The sequence below is a fragment of the Kryptolebias marmoratus genome, linkage group LG20, assembly GCF_001649575.2.
Source record: "Kryptolebias marmoratus isolate JLee-2015 linkage group LG20, ASM164957v2, whole genome shotgun sequence".
Lineage (NCBI taxonomy): Eukaryota > Metazoa > Chordata > Actinopteri > Cyprinodontiformes > Rivulidae > Kryptolebias > Kryptolebias marmoratus.
Window position 1 is genome coordinate 2,353,300 of NC_051449.1, and position 16,660 is coordinate 2,369,959.

General features: G+C 40.1%; 1 protein-coding gene across 3 annotated transcripts in view; it reads left to right on the top strand.

The window, feature by feature from the left end:
* The first annotated feature begins 278 nt into the window (after positions 1-278).
* LOC108243851 (neuropilin-1a-like) overlaps positions 279-16,660 on the top strand; it is a 152,771-nt gene continuing 136,389 nt past the window's right edge. For 2 of the 3 annotated variants that reach the window (XM_025008901.2, XM_025008903.2), the window contains exon 1: positions 297-390. The gene's annotated coding sequence lies outside the window, so the exon portion shown is untranslated. Of the gene's footprint in view, positions 391-16,660 lie in introns of all 3 variants that reach the window. The other variant, XM_025008902.2, reaches the window with a different exon arrangement.

Below are 16,660 nucleotides of genomic sequence, written 5' to 3' on the forward strand. Positions count from 1 at the left end.
GAATTAAGATGTTATGATAAAACAGGAAAAACTGAATAAAATAGACAAACTGCAAAGGAAAACATACAAATTATAATAAGATTTTTGTCTTTGAGTTTCCTGTAAAACATACAGAAATAAGCATTAGGAATTAAATCATATTGAGCCACACTCCACACCTGTAGGTGGCGGTAATGCACACCTGAAGATGTTTGAAGAAGAAGAGTCTTTGGTTAATTGTCTCACCTGTTTGTCTAATCAGGTAAAACTCAGCACACCTGAGCTGAAAACCTGCTTTCTGCTGCAAACGGAAAACTTTTATTTATTTATTTATTTGCACAGGAGGGAACTGAAAGTAGAACCTGGAAATGTATTTTTTGACGCAACGTCCCTCCGGCTCTGCAGCGGGAGGTGAGTGTTTGGGGTTCTAACCTCCGAACCTCCAGCTGATCTGTCTCTGAACTGAACTTTGTTTATTTCTGTCAGATGCATGAAGCAGTTCATGAAGGGGATTCAGTGTCAAAGCTTCTGCTTCATAAGAAAGTGGTACCGCCTATAATTTGTTAGTAAATTAAAGGTTTGAGTTATTCTGTTTGTCCTAAGAATGAAATTAGCTGTAGTTTATTTTCTGTGCTTTTAAAGTTTGTGCAGCTATGTAAGGACGGTTTCATCTTTCTGCAAAATATCTCATGAACCAGAGGGCAGATTTGAATGAAACCTTCAGGAAGTGATCACTGACCCATAAATTAACACTGACAAAGGAGTGTGACCTCATCTGTTGGCTGTTTAAATACCCCAAAATGGTAATGACCCTAATAAATAAGAGCATAATGACGACACAAACAGTCTTAAAATCAACTTATGATTTGTATTTCTATTCTCTGTCACAGTTATGGTGCAAATATATAAAAACTGGGTTTTTAATTGTAGGTTGATAATTGAAGATTATAAGGACCCCTATTTGGTATTGGGTGACCCACATTGGGGTCCCGACCCCAACTTTGGGAATTGTTGCTCTGGAAAACTATCAGCTCGCTCATAAAATCACTTTAAAGTCACAGTGAATGTAGAAAAGATCTTAGTGAGCGAATAAACAAACTTTTTACTTCCCTTATTCAGAATCGGCGGTGGTTTTTGGTGGAATTTATGACTGAAGGACGTTTCGCTGCAGGAGGACGGAGTAAATCAGAGATTTCAGTCCATCAGGACGAGGAAATGTTGACGCTCTAATTGCTATATTTGGACACTAAGTAGTGAGGGTGGAGGGAAAAAGACTCACGCTGCTGACTTTCCCAGAAAATGTCTGTTTTTATGTTTTTGTTGTAGGTTTGTCGCCCTGAATGACACACTGAACGACCACAGATTTATGGTTAAGATTGATTTTACTTTGAAAATCTTTGTCTAAGTTGACCATAAACTGCACCACGTGAACCCGGATTGTGTGAAATCTTTGTTAAAACCTGTGGGTGATATGCATTCCTTTATTAATATTACAGCTGAAAGATTGGACTTTTAACTGGAAGTAAACTGAACCAAAAAACTTCTTTTTCTTCAGCATCGTGTTGGGTTTAAGTGGAAGTTTGTTCTTCTTTTTTCTTGGCTCTGTTGCTGCTTTCAGTCCTGCTGGTTGTTGTTGTTGTTGTTGTTTTCTTGTAAAAAGGCTATAAATACAGTAAATAAAGGAAGTGTCCCCGGGGTTTAGTCTGTGTTTTATTAGACAGATATATGATGAATCCAGGTGCTGTCTGCGAGGAACAACACCTGAGCAGGAGGTTCCTCGCTGGGCGACCATCTGCTGGAAGTTGTGTCTGAGGCTATAAATGATTAAAAACCAACAGTCTTTATTAATTTGAAGTCATTTTGGATCGTTATATTGTACCTGTGATGTTCGTCCCCAAGCCTTAAAACAAATGAGCCCCTTTTTAATTTTAAAACATTGGACAAAAGAATGAAATGCACATTAAAGATGTAAATTTCATAGCAGTAGTTTACATTTTTCAGTCCCAGAATGTTAAATACTGTTTGTTTGTTTTTTAGCAACACAAAACATGAACAAAAAACTTCTCTAAACTAGACCTTAAAGGCAGAATTACTGAAGTTACAAATAACTTTTTGAATCTGACACTGTGTAAATATATATATATTTAATAAGTAAAATAATGTGGAACGGTGGTGAATATTGAATATTAAATTAGAGCAGACATAAAGAACTGGCAAAAAAGTGAAACAAAAGATGGAAACCAAACCTTTTAGATAAGAAATTGAAGTTTAATAAGGAAATAACTCTGTAATCAGTTCACAATACTGAACAAAATGAGGGAAATCTTTAATTTGTTAAACAAAACATGATGCAGAATTTCTTCATAGCTTTTTATCTGTGCTGAGTCATGTTACCTGGTCTGAAAAGGCTGTTTTTATGAACATCAGGTGTTTTCGGTGCTCAGTAGCTGCATGATGATGTCTGTAAACTGAATTCACCTGCAGATTAACTCAGTCTCCTCACAATAGAGGCTCATTAGGGTCCTTGTTAGCCTGGCGCACTGATTGGCTGCTCTGGTCACATGAATGCAGGTGCTAATGGAGTGAAACTGACTGGAGATCAGGTTTAATGCTAAAAAAGCTGAAATGGTTTCACTCGTTTGACAAAGATGGCTTCCTTCACCCACCTCTCAAACCATCTGTCTTCTCTGTCCAAAACAGGAACATTTTGGTCCTCAAAGAGCGTCCCTGCTCCTTGATGACAGTGTGTGTGTGGGAGGTTTAGTTAATGTGTTTCTCAGATAAACGGACGAATGTTCGCAGGTTACGTTGTGTCTTGGTGCACAAACAACACTCTGCAACCGGTGAAGTGGTTCTGAGTTTATTTCCTAATTTTTCTTTTTCTCCCACCTTCTGATTCAAGGTGCTGATAAAAGCAAATGATTCATGATTCTCTCTCTCTCTCTCCAACCGGCCTTAGCTCAGCTTTTATTTCCAGGTGATGAGCGATCGGACGGAACGTCTTTATCCTTGTTTTTAAAAGCCAATTCCTAGAGGGATCGCATGTCGCCCGCCGTTTTTCCTGCCAGTGTTTTATAACAGAATCATCTAATGAGACATGAGTTGTCATCCATCCCATCTTCTTCCTCTTATCCGGGGTCGGGTCGCAGGGCAGCAGCCCCCAGTAGGAATCCCAAGGCCCAGCGTGTCCTGGGTCTTCCTCTGGGCCTCCTCCCGGTGGGACGTCACCATGAGGCATTCTAACCAGATGCCCGAGCCACCTCAACTGGCTCCTCTCGACGTGGAGGAGCAGTGGCTCTACTCTGAGTCCCTCCCGGATGACCGAGCTTCTCACTCTATCTCTAAGGGAGAGCCCAGACACCCTGCGGAGGAAACTCATTTCAGCCGCTTGTATTCGCGATCTCGTTCTTTCGGTCACTACCCAAAGCTCGTGACCATAGATGAGGGTAGGAACGTAGATCGACCGGTAAATCGAGAGCTTCGCTTTTTGGCTCAGCTCTCTCTTCACCACGACAGATCGGTACAGCGCCCGCTTCACTGCAGACGCTGCACCAATCCGCCTGTCGATCTCCCGCTCCATTTTTCCCTCATTCGTGATGCTTAAACTCCTCCACTTGTTGCAGGACATCCTCCCCGACCCAGAGGAGGCACTCTACCCTTTTCCTGCTCAAGAGGAGACGAGTTGTAATCATTTTGGTTAAACCTTGATGAGTGACTCTCAGCTACTACCACACCAAATTCTACCTTAATATCTGTAAAGTGGGTTGAGTTGGAGCCATTTTTAGGGCCATCTTGACCCTAAAAGCTGATTACTTTCTGAAGGTTTCATTAAGATTTCTTCAGGATATTTTGCTGACGGTACAAACATGTCTTCAGTGGGAGGTGATGGTGTTAATGTCTGAAACTGCAGAGTGACATTCAGTCTTCAGAGGTGGATAAATCTGTGAAATAAGCCCGTTTAAACCTTATTGGAGGGATTCGGTGCCGTCTTCTGTCCCATCAGTCATCCGACGCTGGTGGACGCCGATGACTTTGTGCGACCCAGCAGCTGGTCCGTTTTATTTATTTTATTTTTCCTAAAGAGTCGCGTCAACAAGGCGTCAAAATGTGACCAAGTGGTTCTGCTTCCTTTGTGTTATCGACAACAGGAAGCAGACGAGGAATGACTTCTGTGATGGTGCTGTTAGGGATGAAGATTAATGACGCCACCAGGCCTGTGTCTGCTGTTTAATAATGCTTATTCATCACTGTCAGCCCAACACTGACTCAAAAAAAAGAGCTAAACGCGTCCATAATTCTACATGATCCCTCATAACCAGAGCAAAATGATTTTTTTACCGCTTTATTTCTGCCACAGACGGTTGTGTGGATGTGTTTATGTAACCTGACATGTTGGGTCTTTGTCTGGAAGCATTTCTTCTCTTCAGAGTCATCTGGGTTTATGGAGATTTGCAAACAATTTCCGAGCCCGTGCCAATCACGGGGACTTGTGAGGCATGTGTAAACATCTTTTTATGTGATTTTGAAAGCAATGTGTGCAACCATAGGGCTCACAGAGGAGATGAAAGTATGCTGGAAATGAAAAGAGGGACCAGAACATCGAAGGGAGGGAAAATAAGGGACCTCTGGCCTTCCGCTGCTGTGTGATTGAAAGCCATTTTGTCTTCTGTTTCTGCTCGCGCTCGCCGCCTGTGTGTATTGCCTCCTTTCTCTCTGTGTTCCCACTTTTCTTGGTTGGGCATTTCTCTTCCTAATAGAAAATAAAGAGTAGAGTGCACAAGACAGGGGTGCCAAATGAAAAACATGGAGTTGTTGATTCGAGGCCAGGACCCGTCCATCTGGGTCCCAGAAGTCTGAATCGGTTTCTTTTCCGTCGCCGCAGACGGCCTCATGGCTTCGGAAGATGTCGGAATATTTTTGGTGCCGAGTTGGAGGATTTGGCAGCTTTTCCGGGCTGTAGGTGTGATCGTTATGTGAACGACAATTTTAGATGAGTAGGTGACACATGCACCTTTTTAATCTGTGTTTTAATGCTGCAAATTATTTATTTTCCTTTTAGAGAAAGCAAATAGATCATTTTTTTATGCATTTATTTAAATTAAAGGCACGGCATTCCTTGAAGGAATGCCTGTTGCCCGCCACCTTCATGACGGTTTTAATTCATTAGCCTTTTTTCTGTTGGCTACGATCAGTTAGCTGTGGCAGCCATCTTTAATCGGGTTGAAGAGCAAATAAAGGCTTTGGGTTGCTAAATGCTAAATGTTGCTAAAATTACAGACGAATCAGAACAGAAACCTTGTTTTTCTTTTGGTGGCTGAAGTTGTCCCCACTTTAAAGCCTAATTGTGATCATTTATCAGCTAATCTGCACCATGACTGACGTGGTTGTATTTAATTTTTATGTTTTTACTGAAAAAAAAAAAAAAAGAGCAGTAAACACGTTAATGGTTTAATTTATCCTGGGACATTTCAGTGTGTGGATTTAGGAAACAGGAAATTGAAGCACAAGTTTGTTTCCACTTAGCTGTTTGTATATTCGGAGGGTTCAAAACAAACTACAGCATATCTTTAAAAAAAATATATATATAAACCAGATATATTACTGTAAGTATTGACATTTTTAAGCTGAAGTAAGAAATCATTTAATGATGGGAAAACACGGATCACCTCCTAACTTTTTTCTATAGTACTTGGACTTTTCTTCCATTTGGTTTCTGACCTACAGAAGTCATTTTCTGTCCTGAAATAAAAATGCGTATATATATATTTTCCAGTTTGCTCAGGTTTTATCAGCGAGAGGTGAAGGCTGATAAGAGTGCTGTGAAGCCCCCTCAGTTTTCAATCAATAAAAGTGCACATTGTTAAAATGTTCTGCTCTGGAGTTGACAGCGTGGTCATTTCCACAGCAAATCTGCAAGCTTATCACAGCTGAGAGATAATATAACGGCGCGGCCTTGCTCTGAGCTGCGTTTCCAAAGTAATTTGTAGAAAAGTGTGAATTTTTGCAGCCAAGGAGAACAACAAAAGCTACACTGCAGCTCGACCGTCTGTTTTCAGATAAGATGACCCTGATTACAGCCGTTTCTATGCAGAAAACCTAACCTGATTGGATTATTGTAGTAGTTTCCCTCCTCTGCTATCCTCCGTGCATCTTCATCCCACCACTTCTCATTGTTTTTCACAGAATGCCCTCCAAACGTAGTCGCCCACCACCTCACCGTCATTGTCCAGATTTGGCCTCCAGTCCAGGCATGTAATGGCTGAGAGGGTTAGTCTGCGCTTATCCTACACATCCAGCTTATCTCGGGCTGCAGAGACTGAATAAAACAAAAGGCTAAATAAGGGATTTGGTGCTATCAAGACTGCGGCTTTTCTCCTCAGCCTCTAGCATGAACTCTCTTCCAGATGATAGCTTTTTTCAATCACGCAGGCTTTGCTTCGGCTGCAGCAGCTGACGGTGATGTTCCGTTTGGTAACATCGTTTTCCTGGTTTTTATTTTTTCCATCCAACTACTCCTGCATGCTTTCTGCTACTTTAGCTGTTGCGCTCATTCAGGGGATTTTAGATTTTTGTAACTTCAATATTTCTCTTTTAAATCAACTTTATTTTTTACCACAGAAATACATTGAGCTCAAATTTTTCTCTTTGAAATTTGCTTCAGCTTTCTTGCTCCTTGTCTTTTTGTGCCGCTTTTAGGTAACATTCTACTTTTAGCTACTATTCTACTAACTTTACCTTTTTAATTTTGCTGCTTTTACCCTCAACTCGGATTCAGCTTTTGTAGCTAATTGAATCAATCCTTCATCCCTCGGCGTTCACATGTTGTTGCAGAAAATGGAGGTTTTGTAGTTTTTCTTGCTGTAATCTGCCTGTAAATTCTCCTGCTTTATCTGTAAAGTGTGGAAAGCAGATTTTAAGTGTGTTTTAGGTCCAAACATGTCTGTAGTCTCCTTTTTAAGGCTTCTTTTCTTTCACGTCTCGTCTAATGAAGCTTGCAAATTATTTTGTTACTCTTGGGATCTTGCTTTTTCTCGCTCGGGTTCTAATTTGACCAAATAAAGCTTAATTTATTTTTAAAAATTGTTGCAAAGATGAAGTGTCTGATGATAACAGCTGAGTGAATAACAGTTCCGTTAGGAGACGTTTTGCTTCATATTATGAAACTCTGTCAACACAGTTGGACTCAGGTTGAATTCAACAATAGTCAAGCAATAAATGTTTTAACTTGCAAAGCATGTTTCCTTTTTAAAGCCTGTTTTACCATAAATAAAAGCTGTAAATAAAAGTAAAACAGATTGCTGTCAGTGATAAAAACCCTGTCCGTCTTTGTGTAAAACGTGGAAATCATAAATTTCCCTTTTTTAGTTGTTGAAATAAAAGATCAAGTTGCTTTATTACATGAATAAGTGTTCCCTCGCAGGTGAAAGGGTCCCGGTTTAAACTTTGGAGTTTAAATGCTCTCTGCTCTGGTTTCTGATGACTGCATCAGATTTAATGTCCTCTCAGACTTTGTTGTGATGTTTTTTCAGCTCCTTCTAACTCTGAGGAGTAAATTTTGATAATGTCATAAAAAAAAAACAGAAACCTGAACTAAACAGTTTAAGGTTCTCGCACTGAGTGTCTGAAATGTTACACCGCTGACAGCTTTAAGGTGCTTTAAAGTGAGTTAAAAGATAAAAGCAAACCAGTCCGACAGATGGGCTTTCATAACTGGAAATCTACACGAATTGTGAACTCGTGTTTTCCTTTTGACCTTTCAGTAATGACCACAGAGCTCATCCTCGTGCTGCGACCAGATCTTCCTCAACGGGCAAATGTTTTGCAGTGCGTTGGCACTTAACCTTTGCTCACATCAGCTGCCAAACCTGCTGATATCATTGATTTTTTTTTGTTGTTTTACGTGCAAACTGTTGGCTCCTGGATATCCCCCACACAAGATCTTATTTTGCACTTTTTCTTTTTGACGAGAGAGATGACTTGTTCTGATGTTTTCTCCAGAGATATTAAGAGGATGCAAAAACAAAATGCTCCTAATGCCACCATCAGTTAATTTATGGTGAACCTATTTATTTTGGACGAGTGTATTTCAGATGTTTTTAGGTAAAACAGATCTTACATCACCCCATCTATCGCCACTATAAACTTGATTTAGCCAGACTGAAAGCAAATAAATGAAATGTGCATTACAACCTCCTTCTTAGCTGTTGATATGCCACTTATTTGATATTACTTCTGCTCACATCCTCCCAGCCAGCTCCACTTCTGTTATCGTGTTTCGGAGCGAAGCTGTTTGACATGCATTAGAAGCTTCTGTCCATTTACACTCTATCAAAATAAAAGCCTGGGCCCATCTATCCATAAATGCTGGGGTTATGGATATAATACAGATAAGTCTGTCTGCCTTGCTTTCTCTAAATTGAAGCAATTTTCTGACGCTGCCATGCAAAAAGCCTGCAGCAGATAGAAGCTCTTTGTTCGTCTCCCAGAGTTACTTGTTACCTGGTTTTTAAAGCCGTACAGGGATGGGAAATGGGTTTAATTCAAACAGGTTCTTAACAAAATATTATGTTTATATCTTTTATGTAAACTATGAACCATAAAGATAAACTAATGGCCTAAATGACTCAGATGATGGATCTCTGGTCTGTAGCAGGGGGTCAAGCATCAAGTTGACCCTCAACATTAAGATTAGGGTCTTTAGATGGTTTTAAGAAGTTATATCAGCCAAAGATAGTCGAGGTTGATGGTCTGTTGATTTGTAGTTTGTCAGCTGAAGAGTTTAAAGCAGGGGTGTCAAACCCAGTGACACAAGGGGGCCAAAATTAAAAATTTGGTCCAAGCCAAGGGCCAATCACAATCAATATTTATTAAAAATTACATAAATTAATTGGTTTTAGATGTATTATGTCAAATCATTCATATAGAAATATCAATGACCTTTTCCCAGTTACAGATTATACAGAATTTAGAGCAAACAGACTTTAATGAACACAGACAAATAATTCAAACTTCAAAAAGCTCATCATTAGCTGTCATTTCTTACGCCTCACTCAGCTTTTAAATGAATTTTTTAACATTAAAACAGATTTTTAATAAAAGCCATCAACAAAAACCTGATCATACAAAAATTAAAACTATATATTGTTGGCTTCAAAGTCACTGTCAAGAGAAAACTTCACTAATTAGGCTCAGTTTTTTTAAGCAAAATAAGAATCAGAGACTCGATCTGTCCCAGACTGGAGGGCTGGATGAAATGTTACAGAGGGCCGGATCTGGCCCGCGGACCTTGAGTTTGACACGTATGGTTTAGAGGATGTTGGGTGTATTACTAGGAAGTTGATTTTGATCAAATAATTGCAGTATTATAGAGGTTTAATCCAAGCCAAAGTGGATGAGGAGCAGAGTATTTTATATTAAAGGGCACTTCTGGACCAAACACAGTTATGAGTTATGGTGCCTGCTGCACAGACTTTTCTTATTTTATTTTAAAGGCCTGAAAGTGTCCCACCAGCGGACACATTCCTCACCGAGGCCGAAGTCTCATCTCTGTTTTGTTGTTTTTGTTTTAAATTATATGGACGTTAAACGGGTTTCCCTTGATCGCTGCTTTGGATTAATTTTAATTCAGTTTTTTGCTGACAGACAGAAGTGAAATCGTGCCTCCTACCTTGGGGGCAGGAACAAATCACTTTCCAGCAGTCGTAAATGAGTCTTGTATCGTCGTCCCAGCGGCAGCCCCTGTTTCCTCAGTCTTTTCCACCCTTCGTCGAGCTTTCGCCTGCTTCTATTAAATGCTTCGATGGGAATTACAAGCCTCTCAATCATTTCCTTCCTCTTTGATCGCACCTGATGAGAGCGCAGACTCCGGGGTGAACACTGATCTTACATCATGGTGGGTTTTTTTTTTTTGGGATGGGGTGAAGTTTTGTACCCGGCCATATGTGCCGGCGTCCTGCAGGGCGGCTTTGATCTTGACTACTTTCGGCCTTTCTGCCTCCCCAGGGTCGGATACAAGTGAGGGCCATAACTTCTCTTAGATTAAAGCAGCCAAATCCCCTCACTGGGAGGGGCGGGAGAGATGCAATTGGCTGACCCTTGACCTTTGACCTGTCCCGTGTGGGCTCAGAAATCCCTGTTAACTGATCTCTCAGGAGGGAAATAAGCAGCGGGATGATACAGAAGCAAAGAATTATCCGAACGTATCGATTCAGAGCGTGACCTCTCCGTTTGTCCTTTTTCCCGTCTCTTTCTGACCGGTTCTTGCTGTCAGGATGATGTTGCCGGGCAACAGCCGAAAAGGGAAAAAAGGGATTCGTTATGGCAAGGTCAAGGCTTGATGCCTCGCACGTCTCGCTTTCTCACACTTAACACGCGCACTCGCACGGCTCTGAGCCGGCTGCTGCAAATCCCCTGAAATCCTCCTTGATTTTTTTTATATTTTCATCTGATTCGGAGCCACCTGACTCTTTGGCCTGCTTTTATCCGTCTCGGACAATGGGTTTCCGCCGACCACGTGTAATAAAGCTGAAGAGGAACGTTTGATGCCTGCCTGGTTCACGTTTCTCCTCGAGTGGACTTGTCTCTGAGATGGAGAAATGTGTTGGATTTGAGTAAAACGTTGGAATAACTAGTTTTCCAACTCAAGTAAAAAAAAGAAAAGCTCTAAAAGTATTGGGGTTTTTTTCAGTTAGAAGTCATGGAAGAAAACTGTAAATTAGTTTGGAGAAAGTTGCATTATATAAAAATATTCTTAGCTTAAAAGAGACTCAGAGAAAAGTTTGAGTAGTTTTCCAGCTGGGTACGCATTCAATGTAAACAAAGCACTCAGCTGTAACCTTAAATCGCATGACTGACCTCCTTCAGGCTGGAGTCGGTGTAGGAAAGCAAATATGGCCGAATCAGACAAGCGTAGAATCTCATGAAGACAGTCGGTCGGAAATATGAGTGAATCTGAATCTAAAGGGATAAAATAAGATGGCTCTTAAAAATAAATACCAGGGATCGAGCAGGAGGAGCCATGAAGACAAGAACTTGACACTAAAACACGCTGCTTTTGCAAAACCTTTACTAGACCATTAAGTTAAACATTTGGCTTATTTTTAGTAATTTCAGCTGCTTCTGTAGGTAAAGAAACGCACGTGGTAGCTGACATCCGGTTATGTTTTTGATTAGAAACTTTAACTTGGGGAATAAGAACAAGTTTACTTTAATATATTTGCATTTAGCACCTTTTTGAAGACCAAACATGCCAATGAGATGTCTTTTTTTTGTGTTAGTGAGCTGAACTTGAATTTGAAGGTTGAGAAGGAAAAAACGTTACGTTTGTCGGGCAGCTGCGAAGCAAAGCTCTTGATTTATCGGTCCATATATGATCCAACCCTTAATTATGGGTTTGAGCTGTGGGTTGTGATTTAAAGAATGAAATCCTGGAGCTTCCTCTGTGGGAAAACTGGCTTCAGGAGGTCACGTGTTCTGTCATTTGGGGGACTGCTGTTCCTCTGTTGGTTGAGGTGGTTCTTTCCAGCTTTTCGGGGCAGGGGGGTGTTTTAGGCCCATCCTGCTGGGAGTCATCTCTGGGGCAGACCCAGAACTTGTTGGAGGGTTTATGTGTCCCTGCTGGACGGTAAATGTTTGGAGGAGCTGAAGAGTGTTGCTGGGACGGAGATGTCTGGATTTCCCTTCTCTTCCTTAACCCAACCTCTAATCAGATGTTGCGATCGCAACTTTCCCGCAACTTTAACCCAATATTTATTGTTTCTGAAGTGATTCGCCACAGTTTCTGCGGTCTAGTCTCTTCTTTGTGGGTTTGTGTAGCGTGGAATGCAAAATAACCCCAAATAACTCAGGAAGAAGACACATGACGTCACTTCCTGTTAACATCAGAATGCCGGGAGCGTGCAGGAGCAGCGACCGAAGCCAAAATGTGCGCTAATGCTTCACATTTGCCCACAAAGATTTCAGCAAACCAGTTTCCTCCCCAGCTGCAGCTGTTTTGCACGCCCTGCAGTGTAATCATGGAACATAAACGCATCGACAAACACTTTGTGTCTGCAAAACGTGAGGAGAGCTGCAGACCAGGGACAATCCAGAAATGGGCATGAATGTCAGTTTAGAAGCTATCAAAGTTCTCAAATAAAGAATGTCAATGTTTGTTGGGAATTATCTTACAAAACTAGGAAGTATTTTTGGTTTATATATTAAAAGAACTGTTTTTTTTATTGATTTTTAGTTTAAAAAATCGCAACTTTTAAGAAAATGCCTGCAAAATCAGGCATTTTAGCCGCAACTATCACAAAAAATGCCCACGAAATCCTGGAGGGATTGTCTAATACCAAGACAAACCTGAATGAATGAATATTTTAACTTTACTAAACTGACCTTTTTTAGGAAGTTTTAGTTATTGGAATTTAAACCACTAAAATTTTCTTAACTTAACGAGACTGGTGCTTAAAATTAACAAACATTTAGAAGACTAGAAGTCAAATATTGGTCCCGTACAACGATGAAACCACTTTCTTGTCATGCAGACTTGTGTTGCCAAATGAAGAGCCATGCATATAAATAACATCACCTTTAAACTAAAAACAAACATAAAAGCAGAAACTCATCCCTTTTTAACCTCCAAGGAAAGGAACTCGTTCAGCATTTCTGATACTGCAGCGAAAGGCAACATTTGTCTGCATTAGGGGAATAAAAAGAGGACAAATGTCATATTGCACCAACTAATTGTTTTTCCTAATTATCCGGAGAGAGCTGTACCATGTGACCAGAGTTTAATTTTGAGTAATGTGGTTATGAAATGATCCTGAAGAACAAGGCTGAAACGTTTCGCCCTTCACTTCCTGCTCGCGAGTTGTTTGTTTTAATGAGTTGTTATTCCTTGGATGCAGACTTTGACCGTCTGTAAGGTAAGCAGGGGGAACAGGCAGGTCTCATGGGCATAAGGCAGCAGGGTAAACAAGCTTCAAAGCCCAGCAGAAGCCTTAGACTTGACCCGGGATGAAGAGCGACTCATTAGTTACATGCCAGGCACCATCTGGAGTAATCGCACCAAACACTGCGGACTTATCTCTCTGAACTCCTCACGCACTAAACACACACAAGTAAACTCAACAGGGTGTAACATTGGAGAGCTGGGAAAGAAGAACTCCTCCAAAATCATCTGAACTCTACGGCGTTTTCAGTTTTAATCTTTGAATCAAAGTTTCCTCGAGACGAACACAACAAGAAATATTCTTGTCACTTTGTACTTTAATATATATATTTTAAAGATGTTGTGCTTCTTAGATCATATAAACACCAGATCAGTAAACGTTAAATTTAAAAATATCAAAACACCCATCAGTTGAGAATTATTTATTTTCCACATGTTGAGTTTTCTTGTTGAACTTGGTCAATATTTTATGTGAAGTCAAAATTGGCAGCGATAAAGGCCTTAAAATGATGATTTAGATTTTATTTTAGAGGGATTCTGGGGAGTAGATGTCAGTGTTTGACGAGGAAGACATTTGTATTAAAAATAGGGTTTTATTTGATCTCTTTTCTCGTCTTTTCATAGTCTGATCCCTGGTTTGAACGAGTTAAACTCTGGTCCTAGTCTGTATTAATCTCACCTGTTTTCTATAAAGTTTATTGCTCCTTCAGTTTTTATTTGGCCTCTGTTGTGACAAAAAATGAAAAAGGTGCTCTGTTGCTGAATGTAAAATCAAACACAAAAAATGAAATGTGGGTCCGCGCTCAATGTAAACAAAAACCTTTTTTTTTTTTTAAATCTGCATACCAATACACTGAAATTGTTGGACTTTTCCGTCCCAAATGGTTCATCCATGGACACTGCAACTGTTGACGTATTTTCAGTCACTTTAGCTGTTTTGTAATAAACAAACACATATATTAGTTGGCATACGGTCGCAAAATTTGCTCACAAATTTCTAATTTAAGGACCCATTAATCTTCGATATGAGAAATCTTGCAGATTAAGTTTGGTTTAATTTCGATCTGGTCTTTAAGACTTGGCACTAACCAGACAAAGTCACTAACTGATGGGAAAACTGAGCTGTAAGATTCAAACAATCCAAATTAAAACACCAAATCAGACACTACTTCTGTTTAAATCCTTTGTTTTGTAAGTGAACTTCAGAGCAGTGCAGTCTTCAGTGAACAGAACCATTTCTATGTAAATAAGTCTAATGCAAAGGTGATGGTTTATGAAAAGATTAGATTTAAAATGGAGGAAAAATCCTCTTTGTGGCAGATTAGAAAAAAGAAATCAGGCAAATTTTCATTTTCAGATTAATTTCTAATCTGAGAAACCCACTTTAAAACCTCAAACTCCCTTCTTTAAGATGTGTCCACCTCGTGGCACACGGCTCCCCACCGCGTCCGTCGCCCCCTCCGACACAGTCTCTGGTCATCTGATGATGGATAATGGAGAAGCAGATGTTCCAGGAAGTAGCCCATTGATAACTACTCAAGAGGAGCTCCCTGATTGGAGTTCATCACCCACCCACCACCCCCCCGTCCCACCAGCTCATCCATCACCAACTAAAATTGGAAGCTGCCCTTGAAGGTCAGCATCTGAGTGCTGGAGGAACGTGCGCTGATCTGAGAGCGCTGGAACGTCCTGAGGGTGGAGGGATATCTGTTTATGTGTGATCATATCCATTAATCTGGATGGAGAACATGCATGTTTAATTATTGTAGTCATAGCAACTTGTCTCCAGCTGGAACTTGTAAAAAAAAAAGGGTAAAATTTAAACTACATTTAAGTGAAGTGAGATTTATTTATATAGCACCTTTCAGCAACAAGGCGATCCAAAGTGCTTTACAAGAGAAACAAAACCAGAATTTAATACAGAAAAAAACACAACAATCATGTATTCTAAATGAAATATAGGATAATCTAAATAAATTATGAAACCAGACATATCTAAGCATGAGCTGAGACAGTCAAAATAGTAGCTAAGCTAAACCACAATTAGGAATCTAACATTCTAACAATAGCTAAGATAAATTAAACTAAATGTACAGGAGCTAAGATGAACTAAATCTTTAATATAATAAAAACGTCAAATTGGATGTGTAGGCTGAAGTGAAAGCTTTTTGGGCGTCTCTTGCACCACCTGTTTCTGGCCTCGTGCAGAAAATGGCAGAAATGGGTGATTATTTGATGGATTGCTCCAACATCAGCAGCGATGTCGGAGTCGTTCCGAGCTGTTGTGGTGAAGTGGTCGTTTGGCTCGAAAGGCAAAGCTGTCATTTTTCCAGCAAGTGCATTTTTCCAATCCCCATTTATGGTCATCAGTTTTGGGTAATTTAGTTCTGATGTCTGACAAAATACGAGGTTCACTCCCAACGCATCAAGCTAATGTTCCTTTTACAGTTTAGCTGCCGTCTGAGTGGAGGCGACGCGCTGAAAGGAGTCCGATTTTAAGGGAATTGGATCCGGATGCATTTGAGATTTTTCAGCGGAAACTTTCAGGGAAGCTTATGGAATTCCAGGGCATTCAGTTTAATCTCAAAGTATTAACGCCTCAAATTTCCTTCCAGATGTAAATTTAAAAGGTCTGCTGATGTTTCTGGTACCTTCGCAATAAATTTCCCTGAGAATAAAAGCAACACAACCTAAGAGGGAATAAAATAACTATTGCTAAACAATAAGTTTAGTCAGTTCTGATATATGAAATGGTCAGACAGACGGAGAGTTTCTGGTTTCTCTGATTGCTGCAGATTCCTCGACTTTCATCTGGGCTCTGGACCGGTTCTTGGAGTTTCACTGGCTTATGACCCCTTGTTGCTGAGTTATTCAACTTCTCGGATTGAATTTTCAAGAATAAAATTTACTTGTCAGCTGCTGCTGGGGGCGAATAATGTTTCTGTCTTTGTGTTTTTTGTTACCTCTTCAGAACCATTTCTCCTACACACCAACTTGTCAGAACCTACCGCTACTTCTATGGACCAGAGTCCAGTCTTCATATGTTCAAATGCCATTTTGGGTTCGGTTTAGGAAAATGTGAGAATTGAATTTAGGCTACAGAAATGAATGGAATTCAATACATGGTCCTAATAATAATGTGTTTGTCCTGTACCATTAGCAAAATAGCTCATGACTCATTGGAAAAACTTTAATGAAACTTTAAGTAAACTAAGTATGTCTACAGCTGATTAACTTCTGGAGTCATGGCTGCAACTCTGTGAATTTTATAGATGTTGAGCTAAAAATTGGTGTAGAGTCATGCCCTACAGATACTTTGAGAGCAACTCCATCTTGCAAGATCTTCTGTAATGTTGTTTACAAGATTTGACCAAAACTGTAACTCTGTTGCTTCTCATCATAAGATCATTTTACAATCCCTCCAGGATTTCGCGGGCATTTTTTGTGATTGTTGCGGGCTAAAATGCCTGATTTCGTGGGGCAAGTTGCAATTTTTTTTTTTTTTTACTAAAATCAATAAACAACTATAACTTTTAATATCTAAACCAAAAATCCTTCCTAGTTTTGTCAGATAATTCCCAACAAACATTGACATTCTCAAAAGGTGCTTTATTTGAGAACTTTGATAGCTTCTAAACTGACATTCATGCCCATTTCTGGATTGTCCCTCCTCTGCAGCTCTCCTCACATGTTTTGCAGACACAAAGTGTTTGTCGATGCGTTTACGTTCCATGATTACACTGCAGG